The sequence below is a fragment of the Dryas octopetala genome, chromosome 4, assembly GCF_963921425.1.
Source record: "Dryas octopetala chromosome 4, drDryOcto1.1, whole genome shotgun sequence".
Taxonomy (NCBI): domain Eukaryota; kingdom Viridiplantae; phylum Streptophyta; class Magnoliopsida; order Rosales; family Rosaceae; genus Dryas; species Dryas octopetala.
This window is the reverse complement of record NC_141369.1, coordinates 24,658,845-24,673,925: the sequence shown is the minus strand read 5'-3', so window position 1 is coordinate 24,673,925 and position 15,081 is coordinate 24,658,845. Positions and strand designations below refer to the sequence as shown.

At 37.3% G+C, this 15,081-nt stretch overlaps 2 pseudogenes; both read left to right on the top strand.

Moving 5' to 3' along the window:
- The first annotated feature begins 301 nt into the window (after nt 1–301).
- LOC147288692 (phosphoglucan phosphatase LSF1, chloroplastic-like) lies at nt 302–4,784 on the top strand (annotated as a pseudogene).
- A 4,279-nt stretch (nt 4,785–9,063) lies between these two features.
- LOC147288691 (phosphoglucan phosphatase LSF1, chloroplastic-like) lies at nt 9,064–13,655 on the top strand (annotated as a pseudogene).
- The last annotated feature ends 1,426 nt before the right edge of the window (nt 13,656–15,081 follow it).

Genomic DNA, 15,081 nt, shown 5'->3' with positions numbered 1-15,081 from the left:
AATGCATACATGTCCACAGGCTTCTCGAAACTTCTTGTGATTTACATTTACTACTCTACACTCGTTCATCATCAATCCTAAATTACAATATTACCCTTTGAGAGTGAAACTCGTCTTCCGTGGCGGGCAGTGATTGGTTAAAAGCTTTTCATACTCATCCGACGTGGCAATGTTAATAGGGAAACGAAAGAAAGTGATGGAATGCTCGTGAGTGGTGATCATAGGCACGTGACCCATATCTGAGAACTGAGAACCAGAACCAGATGCTGGGGCCCAGCATATAGAAATCACACAGCGAAGAGTTATGGATAGCTGAGAGAGTGAGAGAGCTCCAACTCCTCAGTAACAAACACTCTAACAGAACAATAACGGTAAGCGCTTCGAAAAAACGTTAGCAATTTGATTTCTCAACAAGATGTTCACTCTGCAACTGCCGAGTTGCAGAGCTCTCGATCGATCGTCGCCGCCGTTGCTCGACGGCCGCTCTTCCTCATTTTGGGGCCGATACGACGCGTGCTTCGTCAATGGCCGTTCCACAACCAGTCGTACAGAGAAGCTCCGCTCCAATGGCGGAACGGTTAGGGTTTTCGCGATGTCGAGCGGTGGTTCGTCTTCGTTCAAGATGAACTTGAACGAGTACATGCATGGTCACTCTCGAGAAACCGCTCGGAATTCGCTTCGCACTCTCTGTCGACGGCAAAATCTTCGTCCACGCCCTCAGGAGAGGGGTATTTTCGTCTTTTTCTCTCTCTCTCTCTTCTTTCAATTAAAGTTCAGAGCTTTTGATTCTGTTTCATTGTTTCAGTGAATAATGTGTTTTTCTTTTTTTTTTAATCATATCTGGTAGGGTAATGCGGAGAAGTCGAGGATAGTAATGGTGGGTGACACATTGAAGAAGGCTGGTGATTCGTCTGGAGGCAGGCTTGTTGTGACCAACGACTTTGGTGATACACAGTATGCCATTAACCTTTTAATTTCACATTGATCAGTCTTTGATTAACTGATTATTAATGTCAAGACTAAAAATGTGAGAAGTAATGCTAAAATTGAACGATATCTTATATGGGTTTAATTCATATTTATGTTTTGAATTTTTCTATTTTTGGAACACTTCTTGGCCAATTGGATGACAATGGATTTTATGGATGAATCTGAAGGGCAGAGTTTACACAGGAAATATTGTAGGTTGAGTGTACTGAATGCTGGTTTTGGAGCATAATATACTTCTTTACTGTGCATGTGATTAAGTGTCTAAATTAGCCTTTGAAGTTTTTGAATTTTGTATATGATTCAACTGCGAATGATTGTCTGTTCATCATTTTTTTGTTTTTATTTTTCTGTCTTTGGTTTCTTCAGGAAGATGCTGAAGGAGAAAACAGGATCTTTTAGCCTGGTTCTCGAAAGACCATTCTCTCCTTTTCCAGTTCAACAACTGATTGTTTTGAATGACCTCGATAATCTATTCAATAGAGATCGAGTTCCTGTTGCCACTTGGAACAAGACTGTATTGGCGTCAAATTTGCAACCATCTACCGAAAGCAGTGGGAACTCTGGTTTTGTTACATTCACCTCGAAGTTCCTAAAATCACAAGGATTGAAGTTTTTGAATGACGAAAATGGTCGTATTCAATCGCAAATGCAGAGGAATACTCTTGCCCAACCCATGAGGCAAGTTGTTTGTATCTTTGCTGAAGAGGAGCCTGGAGATGGAGAATGGAGAATGGGCTCATGGAAATTTCCCACTAGAGGAATTTATTGGGGCACTGGAAAGCTCTAAAGGCGAGCTATACTATAATCGCTCTCTTGGCATGCGCTACAGTAAGGTGTGATTTTCATCAAATTCTTTGTTCTATATTCTTGTATTGAAACTAAAGAATGGATAATACTTTATTCTTTCGATAACATCTAGTTTATATGAGTAGCAATTTTCATTAAATTACTCATTTATTATGTTGTTCATTTGTTAGATTACAGAGCAAATATATGTTGGATCATGTATACAAACAGAAAAGGACGTGGAGACTTTGTCAAATGTTGCGGTGAGTGCTGCTTCACCTTGTATTTTTATGCAAAACGGCATTTCTGTGATGTGTGTCATTGGAAATATGTAGTATACACATATATGCATTGTGCCGGCTTATATTGAAATGGTTTGCAGATTTTCATGGTGGCAAAGGAACATGTTCTAGTTCTTTGCAATTTATTTATTTGGTCCATTGCATGTAATTAAACAGCCTTCACAAATAATTATCTCATCTATTGATTGTTCATCGCACAGGGTGTTGTTTTTATCCACGTCTTTCTTTAACTGCTATGAATTCTTCGTACAGGGAGTTACTGCTGTACTGAATTTCCAAAGTGGAACTAAGACAGAAAATTGGGGCATCAATTCCAATTCAATAAATGAATCATGCCAAAAATTTAATATTCTGATGATCAACTATCCAATAAGGTAAATAGATAAAAGGCTCTATGCAGTATTCTATTTATTGATGAAAGAATTCGCCAGATCTTGCTTTTGAGGTCAGTTCTATTCGTGGAGGAAGTGCGAGCATGGGTGCATGTGTTTGCATTTGTCAGTTTCTGTAATCATTTTATCAAGTACCAATTGGGAAGAACATAAGCTCTTTTCATGTATTGCTAAAATTTTAACATCTGGCTTATTTTTCTGGACATTTAGCTGAAATGCATTACTGATTTCATATACTTTCTACCGAAGGGTGAATAAAAATTGAGTCAGGTTGTTATTGCCTCACAATGTAATGCTAACTTTAGAAATGGAAAGGGAAGTCCTGAATGGGTCAGAATGCAATGCTTTAATAGCTTACAGCTCACTTTCTAAAATGTCTGCACCTTCTTTTTGCAGGGAGGGAGATTCTTTTGATTTGAGGAAGAAACTATCATTTTGTGTGGGATTATTATTACGCTTACTGAAAAAGAATCATCGTGTTTTGTTACTTGTACTACTGGTTTTGATCGATCTCCTGCTTGCGTGATAGCGTGCTTGCGTGATTGCGTACTTGCGTTGGATGACTGATACTTCCCTTCATGCAACTTACAATTTTGTCACTGGGTTGCATTTATGTAGGCCTGACAGGTTCTTCTCATTGACCATCCTGTTTGTAATTATTATATTGTCGACTTAAAACAAGAGTACTTGATGCCGTAGAATCGTGGCCATAATTTATGTGTTTGTTGAAAGAAATGTCATAATTCCTTTGCTTGTGACTATGACTTATATCCCTAAAAAAAAATCCTTTCTTGTGATTAGGGGTATTTTTGCAATATGTTAACTGGTGAAGAATATGCTTGAAATCTTAATGCAGACCAGCAATTGCTTGGGCAACATGGGATCTTATAGCCATTGTGGAAAATGGCAAACATGACGGACCTGCAACACATGCTGTGACATTTGTATGGAATGGGCAAGAGGTAATTGACAATTTCAGTTTCAACTCTAGTGTGCTTTTAGCAGTGATTGTGGTCAATGTATAGATCTGAAGGGACAATGTCATTAATTTTCTTTCTCAATGCCATATTGACCTAGGACAAATTCTGTGAAGAGTTTTAAGCATGTAGTCTTTAAAGCATTATACCTGCTATAATTGAATAGTAATTGAACTTCCTTGTTTTTTCTGGTCTTTCCTGTATCCATCGTCCCTATTACAGGGTGAGGATGTAAACTTGGTTGGAGATTTCACTGCAAATTGGAAAGAACCAATTCAGGCAAATCACAAAGGTGGATAACGATTTGAAGCAGAAGTTGACTTTCACGAGGAAAGTAAGTAAAAAGCATTGGATTACTTATCTTTTGATTGTGATAAGGATAAAAATATGAGATTTAATGACTCCTGGTTAACTTCAGTGCTTGAAAATTTTTCAAAGCTCATGCACTGTGATTTCAGTTTCCTTGATTACAATTGTTATCTAAACCACATAAATACATTAATACGTAGATGTGTAGATTTCGAGTTTTATATGTGATAATTCTTTTACTTCTTTCATTTTTTCCAATTTTTCTTGGAGAAAGCTTATCTTGAAAATATTGCTTGGCCTTCAAGTATTATTACTACAAGTTCATTGTTAATGGGCAATGGCGGCATTCAACCTCCTCCCCAGCTGAAAGGGATGAACGTGGGAATCTCAACAATATAATCGTGATTGGCGATACTGCCGGTGTGAGACCTTCTGTTCAACAACAGAAAAAGGTTAGTGCATTATGTATTTCTTTTCACATAAAATGTTTTTGTTTTTATATAAATTTGAATATGTACATGAAATCCTTGCGCCTGTGTTCTCATTCAATAAGCAGATAGTGGACTATATATAGATGCTTTGTTTCCCAAATAACCATTCATTTATTCTAGTAAATACTTTCTCTGATGCCCATCACTTCTGGGGCCGTGTCTCCATTCTAATGGTTATTTAATTTATTGTTTTAGGATGCAAATGTTGTGAAGGTGATTGAGAGGCCATTGACAGAAAATGAGCGCTTCGTGCTGGCAAAAGCAGCTCGTTGTGTTGCATTCTCTATATGCCCAATTAGACTAGCTCCAAAGTAGGTGGCAGGGACTTCATGTCGTGGTCTTACATTTTTTGAGACTAGAAAGTATGATATTAATTCCCTAAAAATAAGAGTACATTTTGTAACTCGATGTAATTGGTTGAGGTTGTTTGGTTGATGCCTTAGATTGGCCTTGACAATTTTAATAAGTGTGTTGTTTGTTGCACATTTATTCATGGTATGCTATCTGTGAAATGTCATCAGCCAGGTTATCTTGTTATGATGATGGGTATGAAATTTCAAATAGAAGTCAAACTTTCTATACACCCACCTGTCACAATTTTATTGGGTTGTGACACCAAATGAGATATGAGCTGGCATTTCGGATATAGGTGAGTTTCTCTCCTCTTCCATTATAGATGACACAAGGATGTCAACATAATGTCTCATAAATGTCGACATATAACGCAATGGCTTCGGTCCATGTCGAAGCTTATAGTATTAGTAGGAAGCTTACATTACTACATGTACTGAACAAACCCCACCCTTCTCTCTCTGCCCGTGGTGTTCACTTCACTTCTAAGCTAGCAAAGTATTGTTATCTAACCACTATTGCCTTTCTCTTGGTTTCAACTTTGATACTCGATTCCACAGTCGCGGTTGCCAATCAGAAGCAGGTGATGATGGATTGTTTTGAGATAGTTTGGGTGGCTTAGCTTGGGTTTTGGACTACTTGTAAAGGCCGTAGAATTGCCTATTTTGGGCTAAGTTGGACAGAACAGTATTCTTTGACAAAGACACTGTGGGTGAATATGGAGATGCCCACAAACAAAGTCACATCACATTCCCAACAAAGCAAGGGCAGTCATAAATTGCATATACGATATGTCACAAATAGAGAAATACGATGTTGGATCCAGGAGAACCAAGTTTTAAGGATAGGACCTTATCTCTGCAATCCATCCACCCATCATGTCTGTCACATGCCAACCATTAATTCCACTTCACCCAATTTTGTTTTAATTATTTGATCACATTTTGGCAATTTTGTGGTAGCCAAAGAATTATATATAACTTCATTCACTTTTTTTATCTGCATTGTATTATGTACAAAACGGGAAGCTGTAAAAATGCTGTACTTACCTAGCTATTTGAACTTCAAACATAGCCAGTTAGAAGCCAAATAATTGATGTTAGAAAGGTTAATTTGGAGGTGCAGGTACATTTCATGAGTTGGAATGGAATAATGTATGAAGCTACATTTCACTATTGGAATGCATGCACGAGATGCATCTAACTCATCTTTACTTCATTATACATTACACAGATTATTCCAAATTTGGATGATTGGATCCATCAATCTTAACATAGGATAGCTAGGTAGGAATAAAATGAATGCATGCCACAATCACAGCGTACGTGGCAAACAGGTATTGGGTATGCATGATATATGTAGCAATTTACGAAGATGATGGATTAATGAGATGATATAATTTAGTGTGTGATGAGCAGTGGCGGAGCCACGTGAGGACCGGGGGGGACATGGGTCCCACTCAACTTTTGGAAGAAAAAGACATGGTTTATTGATTTCATAGTTTTTTTTGACTAAAAGATCCTTAAAATATCAGTTCTGACTTAAGGTCTCACAGACTCACACACGTACTTTTCTTTTTTTATTCGTTTTTTTGGCTACTTCTCTTTTCTAGAATGTTACTTTTCACTCTTCAAGACTTTTCATCTAATTCCTCTCACGTTTTCTCCTATTCTCCATGGTCAACAAACTTTGCTATGTCTCTCCTATTTTGTAGTACTGAAATTTTTGTGGTCCGCTGACATATAGTAGTGATGCTAGATAATTTTGTGCTTCTAACTCCTAACATATTATAATGGAAAGAAAAGTGTATTGATTTACAAGAATATATATATATATAACTATGTTTTTATCTCTATTATATTTCACTGTTGTAATATTATATAAGTTTCTTTCTTGTTGATTAAAAGGTAACAACTTCTATTTAAATTAAAGCTATTTTCTGTTTTGATGAAAAGGTTTTGAAGCAAGTTGAAATCAGGTGTGACCATAAGTATGTTTTCCTGGCTCCGCCACTGGTGATGAGTGATGATGACCATGCAATTGGCAATGAGGGAGACACAGAGTGATCTCCAGCGTCCAAACCTCATCCTCCAAGGTTAGAAGCTCTCCTTCACTGGGCTATCACTTTCAGTACGTACCGTACGTACCGTACGTACTCCATTTCAATATTTGAATAGAGGGGTGTGGGCCGGTGTGGGTGTGGATATAACTTGTTGGTGAGGTGTATAAAGGCACCCAAGTCCAAGGCCCATTGCCCACCTACGATGTCTGTAACTTCGATTGTTAATAGCTTCCATCTCACCTCTTCCTCCACCTCTCATTCCTCTCTCCTGTTGAGTCTCCTCTCAGCAGGAAAAGCCCTACATTATTACGTGTCTCTGCCAGACTTACTACTTCTTCTTCTTCTCCTCCAAACCTCATTCAAAACATGCCCGTTTTCACTGCTCCAGCTCCCCTCACCATCCCCACCAGGGTACTCTCTCTCTCTCTCTCTCTCTCTCTCTCTCTCTTGATAGTGTTGCTTGACTATCACAGAAATATGAGGCATTGGCTTAGCCCAAATCGGTATCTCTATTAACAAATTCTCTAGCCATTCCCCTTCTTTACTATATGAAGCCAAGGCTATAAATTCGGCTGCCATGGTGAGTCCGAGATACAAGTTTGTTTCTTAGAGCCCCAAGAAATGGCTCCTCCACCAAGTGTAAAAATCCAGCCACTAGTGGATTTATGATCCTCCCGATTTGTTATCGAACTAGCATCGGTGTATCCTTCTAAAACCGTCGGATACCCGTTGTACTATATATTCCATAATCCATGGTACCTTTTAAGTACTTTAATATTCTAGAGATTGCATCCCAATGTAATTGACTAGGATTACTTGTATATCTACTAAGCCGGCCTACATCAAAGGCTATATCTGGCCTAGTACAAGTCATAGCATACATTAAACAACCTATTATTCTAGAAAAGGGAAGCCAGAATACATTGCCCTAAAAGTTCACAAAGATAATTTGACAATAGTAAATTTTTGTTTCACATGTACAATCTTCAGATTAGGTAATTTGCCAAAGGACATACAGGCAGACAAACAATTTGGCATGTAAGTGGAGGAAAGAATGGAAGTCAAAAGAACATAGATATGCCAATTTCTTAAAACGCACATCTGATGTCACATTATTACTTGGTAATATCAAAAGTTAATGCTCAAGGGCTTTTAAACTCATGCTCTCCACTCCAACTGGACTCTCTTAATACTTCACCCACATAACCAGCAAAAGAGATCATTGGTACAAATTGCAATTGACAATCTTTAAACAGCAATAAGTCTGAAACACACCCACAATGAGCTTCAGAACCAGGTTCCCCAGAAACTCCGCCTTCATAAGTCTGACAACTGCAAAGAGATAAAAATTAATTTGTCCATGATATAATTCTAATTCATATCAAGAAGAACAAACTTCAGTCAATGAATCAATGTCAATGAAGGAAAAAGGAAGAAAGTTACCAATAAAGGACAACAAAGGCTTTTAAAAGAAAAGATAACCATGACTACACCTAGAACAAGGGTCAATTTAAAACCAAAAAGAAATAATAAAATATTCCAACTCAGCTAAATTTAGAAATTAAAGACTTGGTAAACAACCTTAAGAATTAAGATGTAACTTCCAACATTATAACCAGTTCATCATCCAAAATATTCAAAATACTTGCTACCTACGAGCATGAGTAAAATTTCCATGATGAAAATTAAGCAAGCATATAACAACATTAGAAAGAAAGAACAGAACTATACATATCATAAACAAATATTCCGATTGTATTTCCTTGTAATAGAGATGGTGATGTGGTATCACAAACAAGAAAAGTAAGAGAGTAGGGTCGGTTAAAATATTGAAATATTGAGATGTGGGACTCTCCCTCTTGTCATGTTGGTGATTTTACGTTTTCTTATAATAGAAAAGTTCTTCTTATATTAAATTTTGATCAAATTATATTAAAATATAAGGAGTCAAACTGAGAATGTGTAGAAAGAAGTGTTCTTAACTAGTAAAGTTATACGTACCTGCGATCATGATACATAAATCTCATGATCTTCGACAAGAAAAAAGATCACATGATCAGTAGGGGCCCTGGAGTTGGAGATTTCTCGATTCACTAAAAAATATCTCGCGGGAATGCATACATGTTCACAGGCTTCTCGAAACTTGTTGTGATTTACTACTCTACACTCGTTCATCATCAATCCTAAATTACAATATTACCCTTAGAGAGTGAACTTCGTCTTCCGTGGCGGGCAGTGATTGGTTAAAAGCTTTTCATACTCATCCGACGTGGCAATGTTAATAGGGAAACGAAAGAAAGTGATGGAATGCTCGTGAGTGGTGATCATAGGCACGTGACCCAGAACTAAGAACCAGAACCAGATGCTGGGGCCCAGCATATAGAAATCAGAGCGAAGAGTTATGGATAGCTGAGAGAGTGAGAGAGCTCCAACTCCTCAGTAACAAACACTCTTAACAGAACAATAACGGTAAGCGCTTCGAAAAAACGTTAGCAATTTGATTTCTCAACAAGATGTTCACTCTGCAACTCGGCAGTTGCAGAGCTCTCGATCGATCGTCGCCGCCGTTGCTCGACGGCCGCTCTTCCTCATTTTGGGGCCGATACGACGCGTGCTTCGTCAATGGCCGTTCCACAACCAGTCGTACAGAGAAGCTCCGCTCCAATGGCGGAACGGTTAGGGTTTTCGCGATGTCGAGCGGTGGTTCGTCTTCGTTCAAGATGAACTTGAACGAGTACATGCATGGTTACTCTCGAGAAACCGCTCGGAATTCGTTTCGCACTCTCCGTCGACGGCAAAATCTTCGTCCACGCCCTCAGGAGAGGGGTATTTTCATCTTCTTCTCTCTCTCTCTCTCTCTCTCTCTCTCTTTCAATTAAAGTTCAGAGCTTTTGATTCTGTTTCATTGTTTCAGTGAATAATGTGTTATTTTCATCTTCTTCTCTCTCTCTCTCTCTCTCTCTCTCTCTCTCTCTCTCTCTCTCTCTTTCAATTAAAGTTCTGAGCTTTTGATTCTGTTTCATTGTTTCAGTGAATAATGTGTTTTTTTTTTTTTTTGAATTATATCTGGTAGGGTAATGTGGAGAAGTCGAGGATAGTAATGGTGGGTGACACATTGAAGAAGGCTGGTGATTCGTCTGGAGGCAGGCTTGTTGTGACCAACGACTTTGGTGATACACAGTATGCCATTAACCTTTTAATTTCACATTGATTAGTCTTTGATTAACTGATTATTAATGTCAAGACTAAAAATGTGAGAAATAATGCTAAAATTGAACAATATCTTATATTGGTTTAATTCATATTTATGTTTTGAATTTTTCTATTTTTGGAACACTTCTTGGCCAATTGGATGACAATGGATTTTATGGATGAATCTGAAGGGCAGAGTTTACACAGGAAATATTGTAGGTTGAGTGTACTGAATGCTGGTTTTGGAGCATAATATAATTCTTTACTGTGCATGTGATTAAGTGTCTAAATTAGCCTTTGAAGTTTTTGAATTTTGTATATGATTCAACTGCGAATGATTGTCTGTTCATCATTTTTTTGTTTTTATTTTTTTTCAGTCTTTGGTTTCTTCAGGAAGATGCTGAAGGAGAAAACAGGATCTTTTAGCCTGGTTCTCGAAAGACCATTCTCTCCTTTTCCAGTTCAACAACTGATTGTTTCGAATGACCTCGATATCTATTCAATAGAGGTCGAGTTCCTGTTGCCACTTGGAACAAGACTGTATTGGCGTCAAATTTGCAACCATCTACCGAAAGCAGTGGGAACTCTGGTTTTGTTACATTCGCCTTGAAGTTTCTAAAATCACAAGGATTGAAGTTTTTGAATGACCAAAATGGTCGTATTCAATCGCAAATGCAGAGGAATACTCTTGCCCAACCCATGAGCCAAGTTGTTTGTATCTTTGCTGAAGAGGAGCCTGGAGATGGAGAATGGGCTTATGGAAATTTCCCACTAGAAGAATATATTAAGGCACTGGAACGCTCTAAAGGCGAGCTATACTATAATCACTCTCTTGGCATGCGCTACAGTAAGGTGTGATATTCATCAAATTTTTTGTTCTATATACTTGTATTGAAACTAAAGAATGGATAATACTTTATTCTTTCGATAACATCTAGTTTATATGAGTAGCAATTTTCATTAAATTACTCATTTATTATGTTGTTCATTTGTTAGATTACAGAGCAAATATATGTTGGATCATGTATACAAACAGAAGACGACGTGGAGACTTTGTCAAATGTTGCGGTGAGTGCTGCTTCACCTTGTATTTTTATGCAAAACAGCATTTCTGTTATGTGTGTCATTGGAAATATGTAGTATACACATATACGCATTGTGCCGGCTTATATTGAAATGGTTATGCAGATTTTCATGGTGGCAAAGGAACATGTTCTAGTTCTTTGCAATTTATTTATTTGGTCCATTGCATGTAATTAAACATGCCTTCAGTAATAATTATCTCATCTATTGATTATTCATCGCACAGGGTGTTGTTTTTATCCACGTCTTTCTTTAACTGCTATGAATTCTTCGTACAGGGAGTTACTGCTGTACTGAATTTCCAAAGTGGAACTGAGACAGAAAATTGGGGCATCAATTCCAATTCAATAAATGAATCATGCCAAAAATTCAATATTCTGATGATCAACTATCCAATAAGGTAAATAGATAAAAGGCTCTATGCAGGATTCTATTTATTGATGAAAGAATTCGCCAGATCTTGCTTTTGAGGTCAGTTCTATTCGTGGAGGAAGTGCGAGCATGGGTGCATGTGTTTGCATTTGTCAGTTTCTGTAATCATTTTATCAAGTACCAATTGGGAAGAACATGAGCTCTTTTCATGTATTGCTAAAATTTTAACATCTGGTTTATTTTTCTGGACATTAGCTGAAATTCATTACTGATTTCATATACTTTCTACCGAAGGGTGAATAAAAATTGAGTCAGGTTGTTATTGCCTCACAATGTAATGCTAACTTTAGACATGGAAAGGGAAGTCCTGAATGGGTCAGAATGCAATGCTTTAATAGCTTACAGCTCACTTTCTAAAATGTCTGCACCTTCTTTTTGCAGGGAGGGAGATTCTTTTGATTTGAGGAAGAAACTATCATTTTGTGTGGGATTATTATTACGCTTACTGAAAAAGAATCATCGTGTTTTTGTTAATTGTACTACTGGTTTTGATCGATCTCCTGCTTGTGTGATAGCGTACTTGCACTGGATGATTGATACTTCTCTTCATGCAGCTTGCAATTTTGTCACTGGGTTGCATTTATGTAGGCCTGACAGGTTCTTCTCATTGACCATCCTGTTTGTAATTATTATATTGTCGACTTAAAACAAGAGTACTTGATGCCGTAGAATCGTGGCCATAATTTATGTGTTTGTTGAAAGAAATGTCATAATTCCTTTGCTTGTGACTATGACTCATATCCCTAAAAAAAATCCTTTCTTGTGATTAGGGGTATTTTTGCAATATGTTAACTGGTGAAGAATATGCTTGAAATCTTAATGCAGACCAGCAATTGCTTGGGCAATATGGGATCTTATAACCATGGTGGAAAATGGCAAACATGATGGACCTGCAACACATGCTGTGACATTTGTATGGAATGGGCAAGAGGTAATTGACAATTTCAGTTTCAACTCTAGTGTGCTTTTAGCAGTAATTGTGGTCAATGTATAGATCTGAAGGGACAATGTCATTAATTTTCTTTCTCAATGCCATATTGACCTAGGACAAATTCTATGAAGAGTTTTAAGCATGTAGTCTTTAAAGCATTATACCTGCTATAATTGAATAGTGATTGAACTTCTTTGTTTTTTCTGGTCTTTCCTGTATCCACCGTCTCTATTACAGGGTGAGGAAGTAAACTTGGTTGGAGATTTCACTGCAAATTGGAAAGAACCAATTCGGGCAAATCACAAAGGTGGATCACGATTTGAAGCAGAAGTTAGACTTTCACAAGGAAAGTAAGTAAAAAGCATTGCATTACTTATCTTTTGGTTGTGATAAGGATAAAAATATGAGATTTAATGACTCCTGGTTAACTTCAGTGCTTGAAAATTTTTCAAAGCTCATGCACTGTGATTTCAGTTTCCTTGATTACATTTGTTATCTAAACCACATAAATACATTAATACGCAGATGTGTAGATTTCGAGTTTTATATGTGATATTCTTTTACTTATTTCATTTTTTCCAATTTTTCTTGGAGAAAGCTTATCTCGAAAATATTACTTGGCCTTCAGGTATTACTACAAGTTCATTGTTAATGGGCAATGGCGGCATTCAACCTCCTCCCCAGCTGAAAGGGATGAACGTGGGAATCTCAACAATGTATTCGTGATTGGCGATACTGCCAGTGTGAGACCTTCTGTTCAACAACTGAAAAAGGTTAGTGCATTATGTATTTCTTTTCACATAAATTGTTTTTGTTTTTATATAAATTTGAATATGTACATGAAATCCTTGCGCCTGTGTTCTCTTTCAATAAGCAGATAGTGGACTATATATAGATGCTTTGTTTCCCAAATAACCATTCATTTATTCTAGTAAATACTTTCTATGATGCCTATCACTTCTGGGGCTGTGTCTCCATTCTAATGGTTATTTAATTTATTGTTTTAGGATGCGAATGTTGTGAAGGTGATTGAGAGGCCATTGACAGAAAATGAGCGCTTCATGCTGGCAAAAGCAGCTCGTTGTGTTGCATTCTCTATATGCCCAATTAGACTAGCTCCAAAGTAGGTGGCAGGGACTTCATGTCGTGGTCTTACATTTTTTGAGACTAGAAAGTATGATATTAATTCCCTAAAAATAAGAGTACATTTTGTAACTCGATGTAATTGGTTGAGGTTGTTTGGTTGATGCCTTAGATTGGCCTTTACAATTTTAACAAGTGTGTTGTTTGTTGCACATTTATTCATGGTATGCTATCTGTGAAATGTCATCAGCCAGGTTAACTTGTTATGAACTTATGATGATGGGTATGAAATTTCAAATAGAAGTCAAACTTTCTATACTCCCACCTTTCACAATTTTATTGGGTTGTGACACCAAATGAGATATAATGATATATGAGCTGGCATTTCGGATATAGGTGAGTTTCTCTCCTCTTCCATTATAGATGACACAGGATGTCAACATAATGTCTGTCACAAATGTCGACATATAACGCAATGGCTTCGGTCCATGTCGAAGCTTATAGTATTAATAGGAAGCTTACACTACTACATGTACTGAACAAACCCCCCACCCTTCTCTCTCTGCCTGTGGTGTTCACTTCACTTCTAAGCTAGCAAAGTATTGTTATCAAACCACTATTGCCTTTCTCTTGGTTTCAACTTTGATACTCGATTCCATAGTCGCGGTTACCAATCGGAAGCAGGTGATTATGATCGATACGATGATGGATTGTTTTGAGATAGTTTGGGTGGCTTAGCTTGGGTTTTGGACTACTTGTATAGGCCGTAGAATTGCCTATTTTGGGCTAAGTTGGACAGAACAGTATCTTTGAAGCCCACAAAGACACTGTGGGTGAATATGGAGATGCCCACAAACAAAGTCATATCACATTCCCAACAAAGCAAGGGCAGTCATAAATTGCATATTCGATATGTCACAAATAGAGAAATACGATGTTGGATCCAGGAGAACCAAGTTTTAAGGATAGGACCTTATCTCTGCAATCCATCCACCCATCATGTCTGTCACATGCCAACCATTAATTCCACTTCACCCAATTTTGTTTTAATTATTTGATCACATTTTGGCAATTTTGTGGTAGCCAAAGAATTATATATAACTTCATTCACTTTTTTTTTTTTTTGGCCAAGAACTTCATTCACTTTATCTTCATTGTATTATGTACAAAACGGGAAGCTGTAAAAATGTTGTACTTACCTAGCTATTTGAACTTGAAACATAGCTGGTTAGAAGCCAAATAATTGATGTTAGAAAGGTTAATTTGGAGGTGCAGGTACATTTCATGAGTTGGAATGGAATAATGTATGAAGCTACATTTCACTATTGGAATGCATGCATGAGATGCATCTAACTCATCTTTACTTCATTATACATTACATAGATTATTTCAAATTTGGATGATTGGATCCATCAATCTTAACATAGGACCATGCAATTAAGTCAAGTGGATAGCTAGCACTACAAGAAAAAACATTTTTAACAACACGAGATTAACAACGTGTAGTGAAAACACCTTGTGAAATGTAATATTCAACAACGTGCTTTTAAAACATGTTGTCGAATTGGTCATTTACAAGTAATTGACAACGTGCACTCTTTGCCCGTTGACATAAGTTGACTCAACAACGAGGTGTGCACATTGTCAATGAGTTTACCTATAACAACATGGTAAGCATGTTGTTATAAGTTAGTAAGCAA